The 19,691-nt window shown below is 44.7% G+C and overlaps 1 protein-coding gene across 3 annotated transcripts in view; it reads right to left on the bottom strand.

Moving 5' to 3' along the window:
* Scm (Polycomb protein Scm) overlaps positions 1-13,871 on the bottom strand; it is a 156,031-nt gene extending 142,160 nt beyond the window's left edge. The window contains exons 1-2 of one of the 3 annotated variants that reach the window (XM_037424887.2): positions 13,733-13,871; positions 13,170-13,237 (exon numbers count right to left, since the gene is read on the bottom strand). The gene's annotated coding sequence lies outside the window, so the exon portion shown is untranslated. Of the gene's footprint in view, positions 1-10,104; positions 10,232-13,169; positions 13,238-13,292; positions 13,378-13,732 lie in introns of those variants that run through there. The other 2 variants (XM_075896244.1, XM_075896243.1) reach the window with 2 other exon arrangements.
* Between the last annotated feature and the right edge of the window lie 5,820 nt (positions 13,872-19,691).

Below are 19,691 nucleotides of genomic sequence, written 5' to 3'. Positions count from 1 at the left end.
AAACCCTCTCTGATATTTTTCCAAACATTTCAAGTTAACAAGCACATCACATGCAGAATGTCGTCGCGATCAACAATGCCACATGCCGCAGCGCTACAGGTAGCGGGCGCGCTACAATTTCGAAAAAACAATAGCTTCTCCTTTCCGGTCCCCGCCATTCCCGCGACTGACATGAGTGACATCACCAGTGAAACTCGATGAGGTCACCAATTTTGATGCTTGCGATTGACCGAACGACAACTTACGACTTCCGGTCACTCTGCAAACAGCTGTTCGCGCGCAACTTGCTGTGCTTGGTCATGCTGCTGCTTGTAAATCGACATCTGCGGCCCGTAACGCAATCGCCAAGTCGCTAGCGTAGGGGCACGAGCCAGCACGACAGCAACAGCGGTTAGTCAACGATCAGTGCACCCAGATGATACACCCAACACGGTTCACGGCGAGCTGGGGTGTTGGAGTGGCGGATATCGGCTATCGGAAGTAGACGCTGTCTCGAACAGCACGTCAGTGGTGATGTACGCCACGCGAGATGAGGAGGGGCACTCAGCTGACTCAGCGAGGAGGGGCCAAGCGGTTTTGGAAGAGGGTAGCATAGGAAAGAGGGAAAAGAGCAATCGTCGCGTTTTGATCATCTAACGCATGTAACTTCGCTATTGATGCACCATTTCGAAAAATTCTCACGGCTGCGAGTTCGTTGTTAACTCGAGCACAACTTCCTCACCTCAACTAAATTTCGGCCACTGGGTGGTTTAGGGGCCCTTTAAGAACACAAAAGTTATACCCATCTTTAAGAAAGGAGATAGGTCAATTATTGCTAATTGCCGACCTATTTCTAGTTTATCCTCAGTGAGGAAAATATTTGACAAACGACAACCTATGCTTATTTTATCCTCCGTGAGCAAAATATATGAGAAACCGTTTGTTAGTGCCTGAATAGTTACATAAACAAAATGAATCTCTTGAACAACTGCCAATTCTGTTTCCGTTCAGGCAGTTCAGCCGACTTGGTGGTAATTTCGCTAACTGACTACATTGAACAATTTATGGACAAAGACTATTTTTCGCTTCCATATTCTCAGAAGTTTCCAAGGCTTTTGATATAATAAATCACAGTATGTTACTAAAAATTAGAAGTATTGGAATAACAGGTCCAGCATAAAACTTTTTGAGAAAGAATTTGTGTGACCAAAAGCTCACAGTTTATTTGCTCACCAACTTTTCAAACACTGGGGGTGCCACAAGGCTCATTCTTGGGACCATTATTATTCCTTCCTTATATTAATGGTCTTCCCCAACAGGGTTCCCCCTCACAATGCATGTTAGACGTGGATGATACCATGGTTTCAGACTCAGATACATTTTTAATGTCGTTAACTAATAAACAGTACATTAACTAACATTGTCACTCACTGTCACAATTATCACTTGATTTTAAATGCATGTAAAACGGAATTCATGGTTTTCCGTTCCCCTCAAAGACGACTGCAGTCTTCACCTCGGGTAACCCTTGGCTCCCACTTCATTTCTACAAGTGAATGAATGGAATGAAAAAACTTTATTTCAGTCCTGCAGGACGTGCTTAGCGGGCGTCACCCACGTAGGGACTGACAAGGAGTACCTGGCGGCCGCTTAGTGGGCCTGCTGGACGGCCCATTGCTGGTCGGCGAGAAGTGAGCTCCTGAGGGACCTCTCCCACTTGCTTGAGGTAGAGTCGGGAGGAGTTGTTCTACACTCCCAGAGCATGTGTGCGAGTGTTGCTGTGTGTCCACATGATGGTCATGTGTCGCTGGGGTATGCATCGGGATAATAAACGAGTGACTGCGTTTCATTTCTCGGTGTCTGTCTCAATGAGCAACTTAAGCTTGACAAACATATTTCTCAAGTTAAGGAAAAGCTTCTTTCAGCTTAAGGGCCCCAATAAAAGCCAGACATTGCCTATCTACTCCTGCTCTCCTTTTACTTTACCATGCATTTATTCATAGCCATATTAATGACACCCTTGCTGCCCATGGCAACACATATCAAAACCACTTATCTGTTCAAAACATACAAAAACCAAGCTCTGCCAATTATTTTGAACTTCAGCCGCAATAAAGATGAGTATCGCATGCACGAAAAATAGAGTATGCACAACTAACGATTTATTACCACTCAACCTAATCCCCAAGTTCTTCAGGTTAATCAATCAGGATCTCACCCATGAGTTGATTTCACTGCATTCCTTAAAGAATAATAACCCCACTCGTTATATCTAAAAAAATTTCTTGCTGCCGAAAGCATTTACAAATTACAGCAAAATGACAGCATCATTCTGTGCTATAAAATATGGAATTCTCTCCCTGACCCCACCAAAACATCTTCATCTCTTACTGTGATTAAAACAGATACACTTGATGCTCGTTTTTTGAGCTAATAATTAATAATAAAATGTACTGTGCTCCTCAAGCACATTTTTTTCTTTTACTATTTATTCACATAAAGACATTAACTTAATTTGCATTGTTACTGTTGATGGTGGCTTTTGCTGCATTTTGTCAAAATGAACTTGCATTTCTTTATTACAGTATTTTAAAATAAGAAAGCAGTTCTACGTACTAAAATACTTGATTATTGTCACCTATTACTGCAGTATTCTTTTTGCGTAACTGTTGCACCCATGTGTGAGTATTTTTTCGTTGTTGTTGACTTGGATATTTTCCCATTCCTGTGCATATTATGTAGTTTGTATCTCATCATTTTGTACAGAGGGTCCTGGTATGGTCCCTTAACCTGTATATTCTTCACGTAACCACGCTATGCAAAAAATATATATATATATATATATATTGTCGCGAGCACAAACAAGACCTTCACCTGAACCAGAGCAACGAAAACGTCTTCTTCGTAGCCCAAAACAGGTATGAGCCACAGCGGCTCGTTCATCAATGGTGGCATTACCCCCTCTCCCAAGAAGCATCCTCTGGATGCTGTACATGAAGGAAAAAAAAAAAAGAAAATGAGATGAAAATTACCATGCAAGCAAAATGAATGGCGTAAGGCGGAATAACATAGTTGGTTGTGGAGCCAAGAGTTAAATGAGAAATAAGAAAAATAGGAAAGAATGTAAGGGAGAGACGAATAAAGTCAGTCACTCACTGGCGATTCACAGTGCGAAAAGTATGGTTTCAGCCGTGAAACGTGAACGACTTCAGTTCGCGGGGTGAAACGGGAATGTCTCGAAGTGCTTTCTGGGAGAACCTCGTATGTGACGTCGCTGAGACGTCGTACGACCTTGTAAGGGCCGAAGTAGCGGCGAAGAAGCTTTTCTGAACGGCCACATTGTCGGATAGGGGTCCACACCCAGACTTCATCACCGGGCTTGAAAATAACTTCACGGTGACGAAGATTGTAGCGGCGTGCGCCTGCGGTTTGGTGATGTTGAATACGGTGACGAGCAATTTGACGGGCCTCTTCTGCACACTGCGCGAATTTGGCGGCATCGGTGCGGTATATTCCTAAGTTGTCGGGCAGGAGCATGGCGTCGAGCATCGTCGTGACCTCGCGACCGTGGACTAAGCGAAAAGGTGTGAAACCGGTACTTTCTTGAACAGCAGTATTATACGCAAAAGTTACGTAGGGAAGTATGGCGTCCCAGTTCTTGTGATTGATGTCCACATACATTGACAGCATGTCTGCAATTGTCTTGTTGAGTCGTTCAGTCAGCCCGTTTGCTTGCGGGTGGTAAGTTGTTGTTTTACGATGTTCCGTGCCACTTAGTCGCAAGACTTCCTGCAGCATCTCTGCGGTGAAAGCTGTCCCACGATCAGTTATGACGACAGCTGGAGCACCGTGACGTAAGACGATGCTGTTCACGAAAAATTGGGGGACATCTGCTGCGGTTGCTTTAGGAAGCGCCTTGGTTTCACAGTAGCGTGTTAAGTAGTCCGTAGCGACCACAATCCACCGGTTTCCAGACGAAGACGTGGGGAATGACCCCAGCAAGTCCATGCCCATCTGATGAAAGGGCGCCTTTGGTGGGCCTATTGGTTGCAGCAGTCCCGCTGGTCATAAAGGTGGAACCTTACGTCGCTGACAGTCGCGACATGTGCGAACGTAATGCTTCACAGTCTTTGCGAGACGTGGCCAGTAGTAGGAGCGTTGAATCCATTGCAGCGTGCGCGTATAGCCGAGGTGTCCGGACGATGGCTCATCATGACACGCACGTAAAATGTCACCACGAAGCGTAGTTGGCACAACAAGCAGATACATAGCTTGTGTAGAATGAAAGTTCTTTTTGTAAAGCACTCCATCGCGGAAACAAAAGGAGGATAGCGAGCGTGCAAAGCTTCGAGGAGGGTGGGAATTGCGTCCTTCCAGGTAGTCAATGAGCGGAATGAGCTCCGAGTCGTGACGCTGTTGCTCAGCTAAGCGGGTTGCTGATACGGCAGAAAGAAAAGTGTCGTCGTCTTCAAGGTCAGTGTTGGCATTTTCGACCGGTGCACGTGAGAAACAGTGGGCGTCGGTGTGTTTCCGCCCAGATTTGAGGACGATGGTGACATCAAAATCTTGTAGCCGAAGGCTCCATCGTGCTAGACGACCTGAGGGATCTTTGAGATTTGCGAGCCAACAAAGGGAATGGTGGTAGCTAACTAGCCTGAATGGGTGGCCATACAAGTATGGGCGGAACTTTGTTATGGCCCAGACAACAGCGAGGCATTCCTTCTCGGTTGCAGAATAGTTTTTCTCCGCTGGGGATAACGTTCTGCTCGCATAAGCGATCACGCGCTCTACGCCATTATGCCACTGAACTAATACCGCTCCTAGTCCAACGTCGCTGGCGTCAGTGTGTAATTCCGTCTCAGCGCTTTCGTCAAAATGACCCAGTACAGGCGGAGCCTGGAGGAGGTTTCGAAGGGTGTCGAACGCATGACACTGATCGGGATCCCAAACAAACGAGACACCGTCTTTTGTAAGCTTGTTGAAGGGTTCAGCAATCTTCGAAAAGTTTTTGACAAAGCGCCTGTAATACGCACAGAGCCCCAGAAATCGGCGTAGGTCGCGCTTATTTGTGGGCACGGGAAAGGCGGCAACAGCACGGGTTTTCTCCGGATCTGGGCGGATGCCGGCGTGGCTCACAACGTGACCAAGGAACTTCAGTTCTTCATATCCAAAATGACATTTCTCGGGTCTGAGAGAAAGCCCCGCTGTTCTGATTGCCTGAAGTACTGCATGAAGGCGTTGGACGTGTTGTTCAAACGTGTCTGCAAAGACCACGACGTCATCAAGGTAAACAAGACATGATTGCCATTTGAGCCCTGTGAGAACCATATCCATCATTCTTTGGAAAGTAGCTGGCGCTGAGCATAGACCGAAAGGCAACACTTTAAACTCGTACAGGCCGTCGGGAGTAATTAAACGCCGTCTTTTTGCGGTCGCGCTCATCCACTGCGATTTGCCAGTAGCCGCTACGTAAATCCATCGAAGAAAAATATTTAGCGTTGTGTATACGGTCCAACGAGTCATCTATCCGGGGTAGAGGATAAACGTCCTTTTTGGTGACCTTGTTCAGTTTACCGTAATCAACGCAAAAACGCAACGTACCGTCCTTCTTCTTTACTAGCACAACTGGCGAAGCCCAGAGACTGGTTGATGGCTGGATGACGTCGTCCTGAAGCATCTGCTGGACTTGGTCACGTATAGCGTCTTGCTCTTTTTGCGACACCCTATAGGCGTGTTGTCGGATGGGTCTCTCGGTGGGTTCAGTGATGATACGGTGCTGAGCAAGTGGTGTCTGTTTAACCTTTGACGTAGTGGCAAAGCAGTCTTGAAATGAGCCGAGTAAACGCAAAACGCTTTCTCGTTGAGACGAAGGTAGTCTCTCGTTTAGGTCGAGAGTGCTCGCGAACGCCTCGTCAGGGTGGCCATTCGATGAAAATAAAGCTAACGTGGGCGAACCATCGGCATCGGCAAGTTCTTCACAATATGCAATGGCAATGTGTCTCGTTAGGTGGCGATATTCGTCGCTGAAGTTCGTGACCAGCAGGTGAACATGCTTATTGCTAGGCTGAATGATTCCTCGGGCAACACAGATTTGTCGTGAAATAAGGAGAGACAAATTGGCCTCTGCAATTACCGCGTCAGACATGCCCTGTCACAATTCTACTTCGACAAAGAGGCTGCTTCGAGGTGGGAGAGTCAGAGAATCGTCGGTAACACGAAGTGCTCTTTTTCGGAATTGTGTACTGTCAGTTGCAGCGCAAAAAGGATTCTCGAACGACACAAGTAATTCACGGAGGTCGATGACGACGCCGTATTCACGAAGGAAGTTTAGTCCTAGAATGACTGGCCGAGAGCACACGCGCAATACGAGAAAAGAGCCTGCAAATGTCGACGTACGTATACGAATGCGTGCCGTGCACATACCTGTAGGCATCACCAGATGGCCCCCTGCTGTGCGCAACTGGGGTCCTTGCCATAGTGTGGTAACCTTCCTCAGTTCAGATGCCAGTGCGGCGCTCATTACCAAATAGTCGGCGCCGGTGCCGACGAGGGCGTTGACAGCATGATTGTCGACGAAGACGGCGATTTCGGCAGAAACAATCTTTCTGCTGTCAGAGAGCACTGCGAAACCGGAGTGGTCTTCGTCTGGTCGCTGCGTCGAATGAGGGTCTTTTACAGTTCGCCGGGCCGCGACTTCACCCCCAGAAGTCGCCATTCCTAGTTTCCCCTGCGAGGACTTGGTGACCGGCTCCTGAAAGGAGCGGAAGATGAGGGCAAACTGGGTGACGTAGACCGGCGAGGCGACGGTGATCTCGACTGGTGGTGCTGAACAGTCGAAGGTGTTCGCTGGCCCGTGAGATAGGCTTCGATTTCGCGGGGGCGCTCACCGTAGCGCGGGCATCGAGCATCAGGATGGAAGCCGCGTAGACCTAGTTGCCGGTATTGACAGTTCCTGTATACGTGACCCGCTTCGCCACAGTGATAGCAGAGCGGACGGTTATCCGAGGTGCGCCACGTGCTTGCCTTGCTACCACTTTGTCTTGAGGTAGAGTGCAGATAGGTGGGTGTGCTCGGGAACCTTGAGCCATGAGGCGGGCTCGAAGCAGTGGCGTGGAATGACTGCATAGCCTGGTACCTGGGCCGCATAGCAGGATCTGTAGCCGGTGGCGCAGGGGATCGCAATGCCGCTGCGTATGTCAGGACTGGCGCCTCGGGAATCGGTGGTGTGATTGGGGTCAGGGGTGTGACAGCCTGCCAGACTTCTTGTCTGATTACGTTCGCGAGGGCAGACACAGGTTGATGGGATCCCACCGCCTGAAGCTGTCGCAGTTTGTCCTGAACAATACTTCGAATGAAGTCGGCTCGCTGTCAGAGCCGATAGAGCATGCGGTGGCCGGGATCTGGCGTTCGTATTGTGATGGCCGCTACTGCAGCGTACGTTCCATAGTGGTCGCCTCACTGATGAACTGGGCGACTGTCGTTGGTGGATTGCGCACGAGCCCAGCGAAGAGCTGTTCTTTTACTCCGCGCATCAAATGCCTCACCTTCTTTTCCTCCGGCATGGCAGGGTCCGCACGCTTGAAGAGCCGAAGCATGTCCTCGACAAACATGGATACTCGTTCGTTCGGCCGCTGGTTTCTGCAAGATATGGCTTGTTCGGCCCTCTCCTTCCTCTCGGTGTTCCGAAAGGCGTCGCGGAGCTGACGACTAAACTCTTGCCAGGTTGCAAAGGAGCCCTCGTGGTTCTCGTACCACGTCTTCGCAGAATCCTCCAGTAAAAGTAAACTCGGCGCAGCTTGCGAACATCATCCCATTCGTTGATACAGGCAACCCGATCAAAGTGGTCGAGCCAGTCATCAACATCCTCGAAGGTATCTCCACAGAACGGCTTTGGTGTCTGTGGCGCATGAAAAACATGGGCGATAAGAGAACCATGGGCATCGCTGGTTTGGACCGCCTGGCTTGTCATCAGAGTTGCCATCTTTCTGGGTGTCGATGTCAAGGGACCAAATTCAGGGGGTAACCCACGCAGGCGGCGGCTGCTTCTTGCTCTGGGAGATGTAGCTGTCTCCACGATGGCCGACACAGCCGATGTACACGTACCCAGCGTCTCCACCAGTAATGTCGCGAGCAAAAACAAGACCTGCAGCCAGGAGTTCACCCGAACCAGAGCAACGAAAACGTTCTCTTCTTCTTCGTACCCCAAAACGGGTATGAGCCACAGCGGCTCGTTCATTAATGGTGGCAATATATATAAAACTTGATATATATATTTGATATTTGGCCAGTATGGCTGTACGTGTGCAGCGGGGCATATCAAGCTCCAAGTTAAGAGAATAATAATAAAACTTCTGGGAGAAAGAAAGTTTTGCATTGTCATGGTAATTACATCAGTTAACTCAATTATGAATTCTAAGGGCATACATGTACATAGCATGAACAAACTAAGCAGCACAACTTTAAATATTACGGCAGTTCTCAGCCTTGAGGTGCATCCCGTATGACAAATGTGTAGTCTAGTTCCAATCTGACGAACATGTTGTAAGATAATAATCTCCCATGTGGCAGTACGTGACACAAATGCAATGGGTTTAGGTAATCCAATGTCATTTAGTCATTCGAATATTGTTAGTAGTGTAACTTCTCCAAGAAAGGAAAGGTTGTTACAAATGTGACACTACCATATTTCAAAGAAAAGGCTACTTCAAAAAGAATACAAAGAAACTTTGCAGGAGGAAACCGGGGGAACGTGTTATTTAGGTAAGGCACACCACTTGATCACAGCTCTTACACTATCATTCCTTCACATGATCGGGATGAGTATGTAGGGCAAGGTGACTTTCAGCATGGGACATTGTATCATGCAGTAGTCCCAGAGCACTTAGATGTTGCAGCAAAAAAAAGAGCGGAAAGTTGTTTATGTAAATGAGGTAATCAGGGTGAACAGTGGAAGTGCCTCCAACAGGATGGCCCATTTTTTTATAAGAGGACCTATCTTTCTCGAAGGTAGCTTGTCATCCTTGGTGTGTTAGTTTTAAGGAGGTTAGAAGTGGCACCTCCTGGTGGTGGTATGTGGCCCTGTTGGTAATCGACGTCTGAAAAGAACAATTCTATAAAGCAAAAGAGAACAGCCCTCACTTCATTTCAAGTTAGATTGCAATGTTACAAAGTGTTCTCTTCTCAGAGGTCGGAGGAAGGCAAAACAAACAAAAAAAGGAAAAAGAACAGGGGGGAACGCAAAATACGAGCAGAGTGATACAAAGCAGTGGGCGCTACAGAAACAAACAAAGAAAAGAGCATAAATATTTCGAAATCCATAGATGGGCACCACGTCCAGCCGCGACTATTCTCAAACACCTATGAATTGGAAGGACGGCAAGGAAGCAGTTACAAAAATGGGGCGAAGCAGGTGGTGTACTTTCAGATGTCAAGATGTCGACAGCAAGTGATACCGGGTGGGGTCTGAAGAGTACGTGTTTAATGGGAAATGCCATTAGAAAAAACAACAACAACAAATGTGTTGAGAAGAGAACACTTTGTATCATTGCAACCTAACTCGAAACGAAGTGAGAGCTGCACTCCTTTGCTTTATAGAATTTTTCTTTTCAGACGGCGATTACCAACAGGGCCACACACCACCACCAGAAGATGTTACTACTGACCCCCTTAAAACTAACACGCCAAAAATGACAAGGCGCCTTTGACAAAGATAGGTCCTTCTCTCGAACCGCCGGCCAGCCTCTACGAGGCACTTCCACGGTTCACTCTGATTACCCCACTACGCATTTCTATCTGTCGACTCCAATCTTGATTATGTAAATGAGTAAATGAAGATAGCTAAGAATTGAATAAAGTTAAGCTGCGAATTGGTTAGAATGACTGCAGAAAAAAAGTATTCATATACCAACAAAAAAGGGCATCTTTGCTGACTTTTCCTGTTCTTTCATGTCTGTGTTTTCATTTCCCTATCAAAATTACAACTGAGCCTTAAAAAACATCCTCAAAAGGAAGCTTGAAGTCTGGTTATTTATGATAGGAGCTGCTTCTCAAAAGTACTTTGATCCAGATCAGTATGCTTATATATTGTTGTGACAGCTTATTAGGCATTCAACGTAAGTGGGATACCTCATCGAACGCTTTTGCAAAGTCCACGAAGATGGCATCTGTTTGGAGGTTACAGTCGACGTTACAATGGATGCCACGCACGAAGATGGCCCGATGAGTTTTGCAGGTCTGACGTTTGCGAAAACCATGCTGTGTCGGACAGAAAAAAATTGTCTGAATAAGATATGCTGCACTAAAGATAGTACACCGCAAATAGGGTACTGCAATATTGTTGCCACTTTTAAGCAACTGTTACAAGAACTAGCGCATACACACTAATTGCCAGGACTATTTTAAGTAATAGACTGCTGCACGAGTCAAGAAAACAGTTACAGTCTCATTGACTAACATTGAGGACAGCACAAGCATAAGCTTACACTCTCATAGAACACTCAGTTAATTATTTTCCCAGTCTCAGTCGAATGCACTGTTACTATACTAGCTTTCTTTTCGACACTTAGACATGACTGGTTCCACATGCTGAGACCAAGGTATTGGAAATCATTTGATTCACCTTTACGTTTAACTCGCAAGTGCACCTTCTGTCTTAATTCACTTTAATTCACATTCGATTCTCTTTGAGTTATTCGTAGGTCAAATATAATACACCTTCAATTTGATTTAGCCACTTTAATTCACATTTAGTTCATCTCATGCACTAATCATCACCTCTAATCCATTGGCATAGCCTTACTCGCCATCCTCCCTGGTAGCTTTCTTCACCTTACCTGGTGTTGCGCTACATCTTTGATCAGCCCGCTTGACTATTGGTATCATTTTTGTTCACGCCGGCACACACCAAATCATGTGATACTTAAACAAAAAAAATTAAACACTGGCTGGGTGGCCAATGTTTAAGCACTTGCTGAATGTCAAGCAATCTTGAACTGGCGACTGTGTTCATGCTTGTGAACATTGTCTATCAACTGTCGATCAGAAAGAAAATGTTAAGCGTATCTGAAAAGCAACATCAATATGTAAGTATTAGGTGGTTTGTCCCTTTACTAGAAATTACATAAACATATAATAATAAAGTCCCTAATGTTTCTTAGGCTGCGCTGAAAATGCGAAGCTATGCAACAAAAAAGCCATCTGCCAATGACATGGCACTGCCTACTTTGGCAGGCTTCTACTTCGGCACATCAGTAGTGCATGCGCACAGCCATTGACCCTTCCACACAATAAAATACATTCATATCTCACAAATGGTTCTTCCTTGCAAACTATGCTGCTATAAAGAAGCACACTCGACGAAAACATTGCCGACATATCGTGGAGGTACAAACACACGGCATGCCAGCAGTGATAAGTTGGTAAACTTAAATCTGTTCAAAAAAAAACCTCCATTGCTTTTATCATGCCAGGACAGAAATGGTACGGGAGCAGCATCGCAGGTGGCTGTGGACGAGACTGGCACTCGTGTAGAAGACTATAGTCTTTCAATGACATTTGGAGCGAAGCAAGCAGATACGAGGCCATTTTTTCTCTTTTGAACCAAACATTCCTTTCAACTGAGTAAGCTGGAGGTTTGTAACAGAATAAGCTTTTCTATGGGGCAGCTTTCGGCTTATTAGAATTATCAGCACCTTCAAAAATGATTTGAGCAAAGCTTTTTGGACTATAAGCCACTCAACGTTTAGCTGAATGTTTAGCTGAAAATAGGCATAAAAAAAGGATGCTGCTTCTCCAACATGCCCAAGACTGGATGCAACTGAGCAGTTCCCTAAAGAACACACAAGTTTTCATCTCTACCCTCATAGCACAGGGCCCTGCTTTGCCCAAATGTGTACTTGTCATTCTTTCATGTCCATGTCTCTAAAACAACATGACCAAGGAGGCTCAGGCCACACTAAATTGAACAATAAGTGCGACAACACTGCTTGGCTGATTGTGCAACTGTAATGCGAGAAATTCCTGGCAGAAAAATGGCAGAGTCATCTCAACTAAAAAAAAAAAATGTTCCCATTGAGAGAATTACAACCTTAGCTCCAGTACCACTGAAATTGATCTGTGGATGAGCGCACTATACCACTGTGCCACTGATACACTGTACAGTCTTTGCAACAGGCAAATGCAATAATGACCAAGCATGGGATTGGGCTCAGCATGGTGGGAGATTACTTATAATTTATTGATTGATTGTGTGATTGATATGTGGGGTTTAACGTCCCAAAACCACCATGTGATTATGAGAGAAATTCAGGAAATTTCGACCACCTGGAGTTCTTTAACGTGCACCCAAATCTGAGCAACACATGCCTACAGTATTTTCGCTTCCATTGAAAATGCAGCCTCCGCAGCTAGGATTCTATAACGCGACCTGCGGGTCAGTGGCCGAGTACCTTAGCCACTAGATTACCGCGGCGAACGACTAGTCAAAATTAGATGGCGCTGCTGCACGTAGCTAACCGTGCTCATTCTACTTTTTGTATTGTAAGGGACATGATGTTTTTCGGGTATCTTGCTAAAGAAAAAGATACTGTCACATTTACACACCGTGACAATTGCTTGTGTGTGCCCATACCTCTTTTTTTTTTTGGACAGATGATTCGTGGGCATAAATTAAGTTTATATTATACAGTTGCTATTGTAATATTTTACAAAAGTGATTTATGAGAGGTCATTTAAAAATGAGAGGACGTACATGCTTGTTATGCATACATTGTTTCAAAATAAAAATTTTCAGTAGCTAGTAAGCGCTCGACTGTGTGCTACCCGAGTGTTTGTATGTTTTTAGCGCTTCTTTCATCATGAACATTCAAATACTATACTAAGAGTAAATGTGTGGCTAGTTTTCTTTTTTTTTTAGAAAAATATCTTCATGTCTGTGCTATTGTAATTCCACACACACACACACACACACATGTTGATGATGCACACACACACGCACGCACACACACACACACACACACACACACACACACACACACACACACAAACGCTTAGGAGTTGGTACTAGAGTTACTCTATATGCTACTCTAAAGACAGTAACACCGATTGGTACTGTACATGTTGACGTTTAGTAGAAAGAGACGATACAAAACTACGCAGCAGGGCTCCAGCAAAGAAGTCCGGGCACAACCAACCTGTTTTCTTTTTCAGTAACCGTCACCTCCTCCTCTTCCGAAACGGCGCAAACGATGGGGCGAAACACCTGCAAGAGAAAGCGCTATCAAGGCGAGGTATATGCAATCCCTCGAGCACAATACATTTTAAATGAGCGACACCCGACACGAGCGCCGGTGGGCGATTATTGTCAAAGGCCGATCACGGCGACCGCGGCACGCATTCGCATTTTCCAGCGGCAACGCCAGCAGAAGCTCTGCCAAGAACCAAATTTGAACGGCGAAGCGATGCGGCTTTGGGCGAAGCTGCGCGTTTGATGTCGCCGGACGTAAATAAACGGATAGGAGGAGTCGTGGCTGAGGGCTCGCGTTGGATGATCGTCAGCAACAGGACTCGAAAGTAAACTGCTCCGAGAATACAAAGCATGTACAGCTGCATTAGCGCTGCCGGAATGAAATGGCACCAGCCGTAAAAGCAGAGGGGACTCGGAATGAGCGCCGAAGGATCCACGTAAGACGACACTACTATTTCAAAGTGTCAGACAACCGTTACAGCTTTTGGCGACTTCTAACTACTCCCTTACCTCTTTGGAAAGTCTGACGTCCTGTCCAAATGACGAACGAACGCTCAGCGGCGGCACCGCCGCACTATCATAGCTTCACCGAAAACACTTCGACGCCGTGCTTCGACGCTATGATAGCGAGGAGCGCACACCAAGGCACTTGTAAAAGGAGAGTGTGTCGCCCGCGCAACAAAACCGACTTTTGCGATAATGTCAATGACGCCATCAAACTGGCGCTACGAGCGACCGGCGTGCTTAGCGCGGCAAACTTGAATGTGGCTTTTTTCCTATATTGTCTAAAATAAGGTGGAAGGCACATCTGAACACAGCCAAAGGGGCGGGTTTGGTGGTTCAAATCATTCACCTTTCCTTAAATATTTACAGTTTGAATGTATATTTTGTGAGTTCCCACTTACCATGCATCCCGGAGTCTGCGGTCCTCTCCAAATATTTTAGTGCGGCAGAAAGACGATTTGGTACGTTGCTCCGTTTATTAACGTTGGTTAGGAAAATTCACGCGGAAAGTTTACCTCGAATAGGTGACTAAATGTCCGAGTGTGACAAGGTGCGAAATGGTTTTTTCCCTTATATGGGCGCTACTAGGATTCTAGCCACCCTAGCGCAACCAAGGCTCTACCCATTGATGCGTGCATGGGCGGGCGCAAAGGGGGAAGCCGCCTCCCCTGGGCACACCTAACAGGCAACGGGAGGGGTCTGTTCAACACATCGATTTAGTAGGGGTTAGGTGCTGCGCTGCGATTACCCCCCTTCTCTAGATGGGGGAACCCTGTGCACGCTTATGGATGCAGTTTGGACTCTGTAAGCTCTCTGCCATCTTTTACGCTTGATCAGTCCTATGGACCTCCTCGCCCTTTCTCATGAGCGATGAGTTTATGAGCGATGAGTTCGAGGACACGAAAAAGCGCCTTAGGGAGGCCACAGAGGAAAGGGAAGCCCTGAGGAGAGCTAATGAAGAGCTACGTGCAAAGTGCAAAGAGAGTGATAACATCATCCAGCAACTTCAGAAGAGAGTTGTTCAATCTGAGCAATACTCGCGCATGTCAAACGTAGAAATTAAAGGGCTTATACAACAGGAAAACGAATGTGTTGCAGGACTCGTTGGAAAAATTGGTGATGTACTTGGTGAGCACATAGGACCTTCTGATATTGAAGTTTGTCACCGTGTGCCCACCCGAGAAGCTGGAAAGTTCAACATAATTATTCAGTTCAAGAGCGTACAGAAGAGGGACACTGTCCTTGAGAAGGCATGGAAGGCCTGGGTGCGAAATAGCCAGGTAAGAATTCCTGATGATGCCAGAGTATTTGTTATTGAACATCTCTGCCCGGCGTTGAAGCGTCTTCTTTCACTTGCCTTGGCAAGAAGGCGTGAATATCAATGGTGCTTTGTCTGGACGCGAAACGGAAAGGTACTTGCGCACAAAACTGAGGCTAGCAGTGTAATCCATATTGCTTCGGAGGCTGACCTTCAAAAGATCGCGTAGAATATGGTCTACGTAATCTTAAAGTCTTCATATTCCTTTTGACTGCACAATGTATCGAGAATTTAGCCTACCATCTGAAATATCCCTGCCTTCACACGGGAGAAATATTTCTGCCCTTCATGTGAACTCGCGTTCACTCGCTCATAAGCTAGACATTCTAGCAATGTTTTTTGCCGAGTTTACTTTTTCATTTGATGTTATTAGGTTCTCTGAAACGTGGTATCAAGAACACAGTGAAATGCTTATCATAGATGGGTATAGCCACTTCTTTGTTAATCGCGCAGGAAAACGTGGTGGTGGCGTTCCAATGCATGTTAAGCGCGGCATACATTGCGATGTGCTTGAGGAATTCACCTGCACCACGCCCCATTATGAAGTGCTCAGCGTTAAATCGGACAACATTCTGTTTGTAGTGAGTTACCGACCACCTACTGGCAACGTGTCTAATTTCTTAGAATTCACTGAAAAACTTTTAGAGCAGGCTTCTTTTCACGAGTACAAAGTTCTTCTTGGTGGCGACTTCAACATTAACATTCTCGATGATGGCACTTTGGCCCATGCAACTGTTAACCTTATGGATTCCCTCTGTTTCTGTAGCGTTATCAAAACACCTATTCGTGTGACGGCATCTTGTCAATCGGCTCTCGATAATTTCATAGTTAACCCTGGTACACAGATTTATACAGCTGGGATCATCAGCTATGATATCAGCGACCACTGCCCAATATACGTAGTATGCTCATTTTATGTTAATGAAAAATGCTTGCCTTATACCACGTTAAGTTATAGATGTCTATCTAAGGAAAATATGCAACATTTTCGCGCACTTGCACTGCGCACAAACTGGTCCTCTTTATATAACAAAAAAGATGCTAGTGAGGCATACGGCGAATTCCTGTCAATTTTCACTCATCTTTACAATCTATCTTTTCCACTAAAAAAAGGCAAAGTAAAGAAACGTATTAGAAAGCCTTGGGTGCAGCCTCAACATGTTAAGATGATAAGTAAGAAAAATAGGTTATTCAATAGATTTTTACGCACGCGTGAAGAAAGCGATCTCGTTGCATTTAAGAAGTTACGAAATGCAATAAACAAAGAACTGCGAAAGGCTAAAGCCCACTATTATGAAACCTTTTTTGCTTCGGTACAGAGTAAAAATCCAGAAAAAACGTGGAAAATTATCAACGATGCCATAAGACAAAAAAATGCGACACAGCCTCTCCATGAAGTCACCCTAAACAATGAAAAGGTCACAGGCGTCGCTTTAACTGAACGCTTCGATAATCACTTCGTGAACATGATGACGTCATCGGATAGCGCGGTCACTGGCACAGCTGTTAACAGATGTATGCATAGCATTTTTTTCGAGCCGGCTGATGACACTGAGATTTTTCGTACTTTTTTGGGCCTAAAAACAGCAATGCTGTTGATGCAGATGGCATTCAAATCAGACCAATAAAATTTGTAATTGACGTCATCGAAATCCACCTTGCATTTGTTTTTAATCTTGTTCTAACAACTGGCCATTTTCCAAGTGCTATGAAGAAAGCCAGGGTCTCAGTGATCTTTAAAGGCGGTAATCGAAATGACTTAGGGAACTATAGGGCTATTTCTATTCTACACGTCCACCTTTTCTAAGGGTTTAGAGAATGTGATCTCAGCTTGAATCAATGACTTTTTTTTTAAAGAATAACATTCTGTCTGACTGTCAGCACGGATTCCGCCCAGGCAGGTCGACAGAGACGGCATTGTTATGCCAAAAGGAGCTAATAATTGATAACATTGATGCAGGAAAACTAACTTTAGGTATATTTATAGACTATAGCAAGGCATTCGATCGCTTAAATCATGAAATTTTAATAAGAAAGCTTGACAGCTACGGTATTCGGGGCGTAGCAAACTTGTTGTTTCGATCATATCTGTCCGGGCGGACTCAGTGCGTTGCTATTGAAAATTTCTGCTCTTCATTCGCGAAATCAAATCGGGAGTACCGCAGGGTAGCGTATTGGGACCGACCTTATTTAATGTCTATGTAAATGACATTGCTGAAACTGTTAGTGATGCATCCATTGTGCTGTACGCTGACGATACAAGTTTGTTTGTCTCTGGCGATGAACTTGATGATCTGTCGCAGAAATCTCGCATTATTCTTTCTAATCTGTCGGCGTGGTCTCGTAATAATGCTCTAACAATTAACAGCTCAAAATCGAAAGCCATATTGTTCAGGACGAGAGGCAGCCAGTCTTGTTTCAATCAAGAATTATTCTTAGACTGTGCTCCCATTGAAATTTTGAGGAAATACAAAGTGTTAGGCGTTCCGTTTTCAGAACACATGAATTGGACTGATTACGTTGAACTAATATCAAGATCCTTGTCATCTGCCGCTGGTGTGCTGTCTCGCTGTCGGCATTTTTTTCCTAAGAAGGTAAAGTTGCAAATATATTACGCCTTGTTTGAATCGCATCTTCACTATTGTGCGCTTGTATGGGCCACCACCACGAAAGCTAATATTCGTACACTTTTTCAACTTCAAAAAAACGCGCGCTTCAACAAATAGCCAATGTACCCTATTTTCATCCTAGCGCTCAGCTTTTTCAAAAACATAGTATAGTACGTGCAACAAAACTTTACGAATACCGACTTTTATATTCATTTTGTTTCGGCTCCGACAATATCAAATCCTTCCTAAAACATACGTCACGAATCGAATACAAAAAAAGTGACTCGCGCACTCGTAGCCAAGACAGGTGGTTAGTACCATTCAGGCGCACAAATTATCTTATGCAGTCACTACGGCATAGCCTACCTTCGTTGTTAAATAAAGTGCAAGGGGAAACATTTAATCCGAATACTTTGACTCGCAAACAAATTAGACAATACTTTTGTAAATCGGAATGAACATATAAAAGACATCGTTATTACATTTTCGCATTTTCTGTTATATTATCTACTTCGCACTCAGTGTTTCAATATACAAAGTATCATCATATTGTGCATCATAGTCATATTTATAGCGGTGCTTTTCTTAGTGTTGTAAATACTATTGTTTCTTATGTATCACAATGTACTGTCACATCTCTTCTCACATATGTATTACATTTCTATGTTATTTTTAAGTACCATGTGTTCGTGGGAAATCACTAGTGGTATTCAACATGTTGCAAGTTCCCAGTTTCAATTAAAATGGTGTATTATATTTGGATATATGCTAAACATCTGTATTTATGTTGGTTTTAGTGTTACTGCTGCCATGTGAGGGCCTTCAGGCACATTCAAGTTGTACTATGCAGCTTTTCGCCTGAAGGACCCCCAACAATTTCGTTGGAAAATAAAAGCATTTCTGATTCTGATTCATATTACACGCGAAGCATTTCTTAGTGAACTTCGATAAGCTTGAGCGTATCTATCTATCTATCTATCTATCTATCTATCTATCTATCTATCTATCTATCTATCTATCTATCTATCTATCTATCTATCTATCTATCTATCTATCTATCTATCTATCTATCTATCTATCTATCTATCTATCTATCTATCTATCTATCTATCTATCTATCTGTCTGTCTGTCTGTCTGTCTGTCTGTCTGTCTGTCTGTCTGTCTGTCTGTCTGTCTGTCTGTCTATCTATCTATCTATCTATCTATCTATCTATCTATCTATCTATCTATCTATCTATCTATCTATCTATCTATCTATCTATCTATCTATCTATCTATCTATCTATCTATCTATCTGTCTGTCTGTCTGTCTGTCTGTCTGTCTGTCTGTCTGTCTGTCTGTCTATCTATCTATCTATCTATCTATCTATCTATCTATCTATCTATCTATCTATCTATCTATCTATCTATCTATCTATCTATCTATCTATCTATCTATCTATCTATCTAGTCGCTTACGTTTGGGTGCTCTCGTGGTCACTCCCGAGTCCCTTAACTTGGCGTGAACCAAAATTAGCATGGAAGGGCAAAATATTTTGACGAATATTACGTGCTGGTCAAGACATGTATAATGTTACAATCCTGTCGCGTACGTCGTCAAACACTTCCTGCCAGAGAGTGGCACATACCCACGGGCGGGTACGTGCCGCTGGTATCCGGGTATGTGTCACAGGTTATTGACACTTATTAGTATCTAACCTGCAACGACGAGAACACAGAGGGGCAATTTTAACGCGGGAGCGTTAAGATAAACCCGACATCGGTAGCGTTGACCCGACGATTGCAAAGAATAAATGTCAGGGTCCCAGCTGGAATAAAACCCAAGCAATCTGCTTGTCAGTGAAGCATTTTACCACAGAGCTACTTTTTAAATAGACGCTAATATTCTTGAAACGTCCATAATGGTTGCAGTGCAACCAACCAAATTTTATAAACAATACATATTGTTACGTGGAAAATAACAGTAGTCAGTCTACAGCCTCAGCGCAGCTGACCGACAACTTCCACTTCTTCACTCTCAGTCTGAGGCACCTTTTT

This window comes from Rhipicephalus microplus, chromosome 5 (genome assembly GCF_043290135.1).
Source record: "Rhipicephalus microplus isolate Deutch F79 chromosome 5, USDA_Rmic, whole genome shotgun sequence".
In the NCBI taxonomy this organism is placed as follows: domain Eukaryota; kingdom Metazoa; phylum Arthropoda; class Arachnida; order Ixodida; family Ixodidae; genus Rhipicephalus; species Rhipicephalus microplus.
This window is presented reverse-complemented; position numbering and strand designations above follow the sequence as displayed.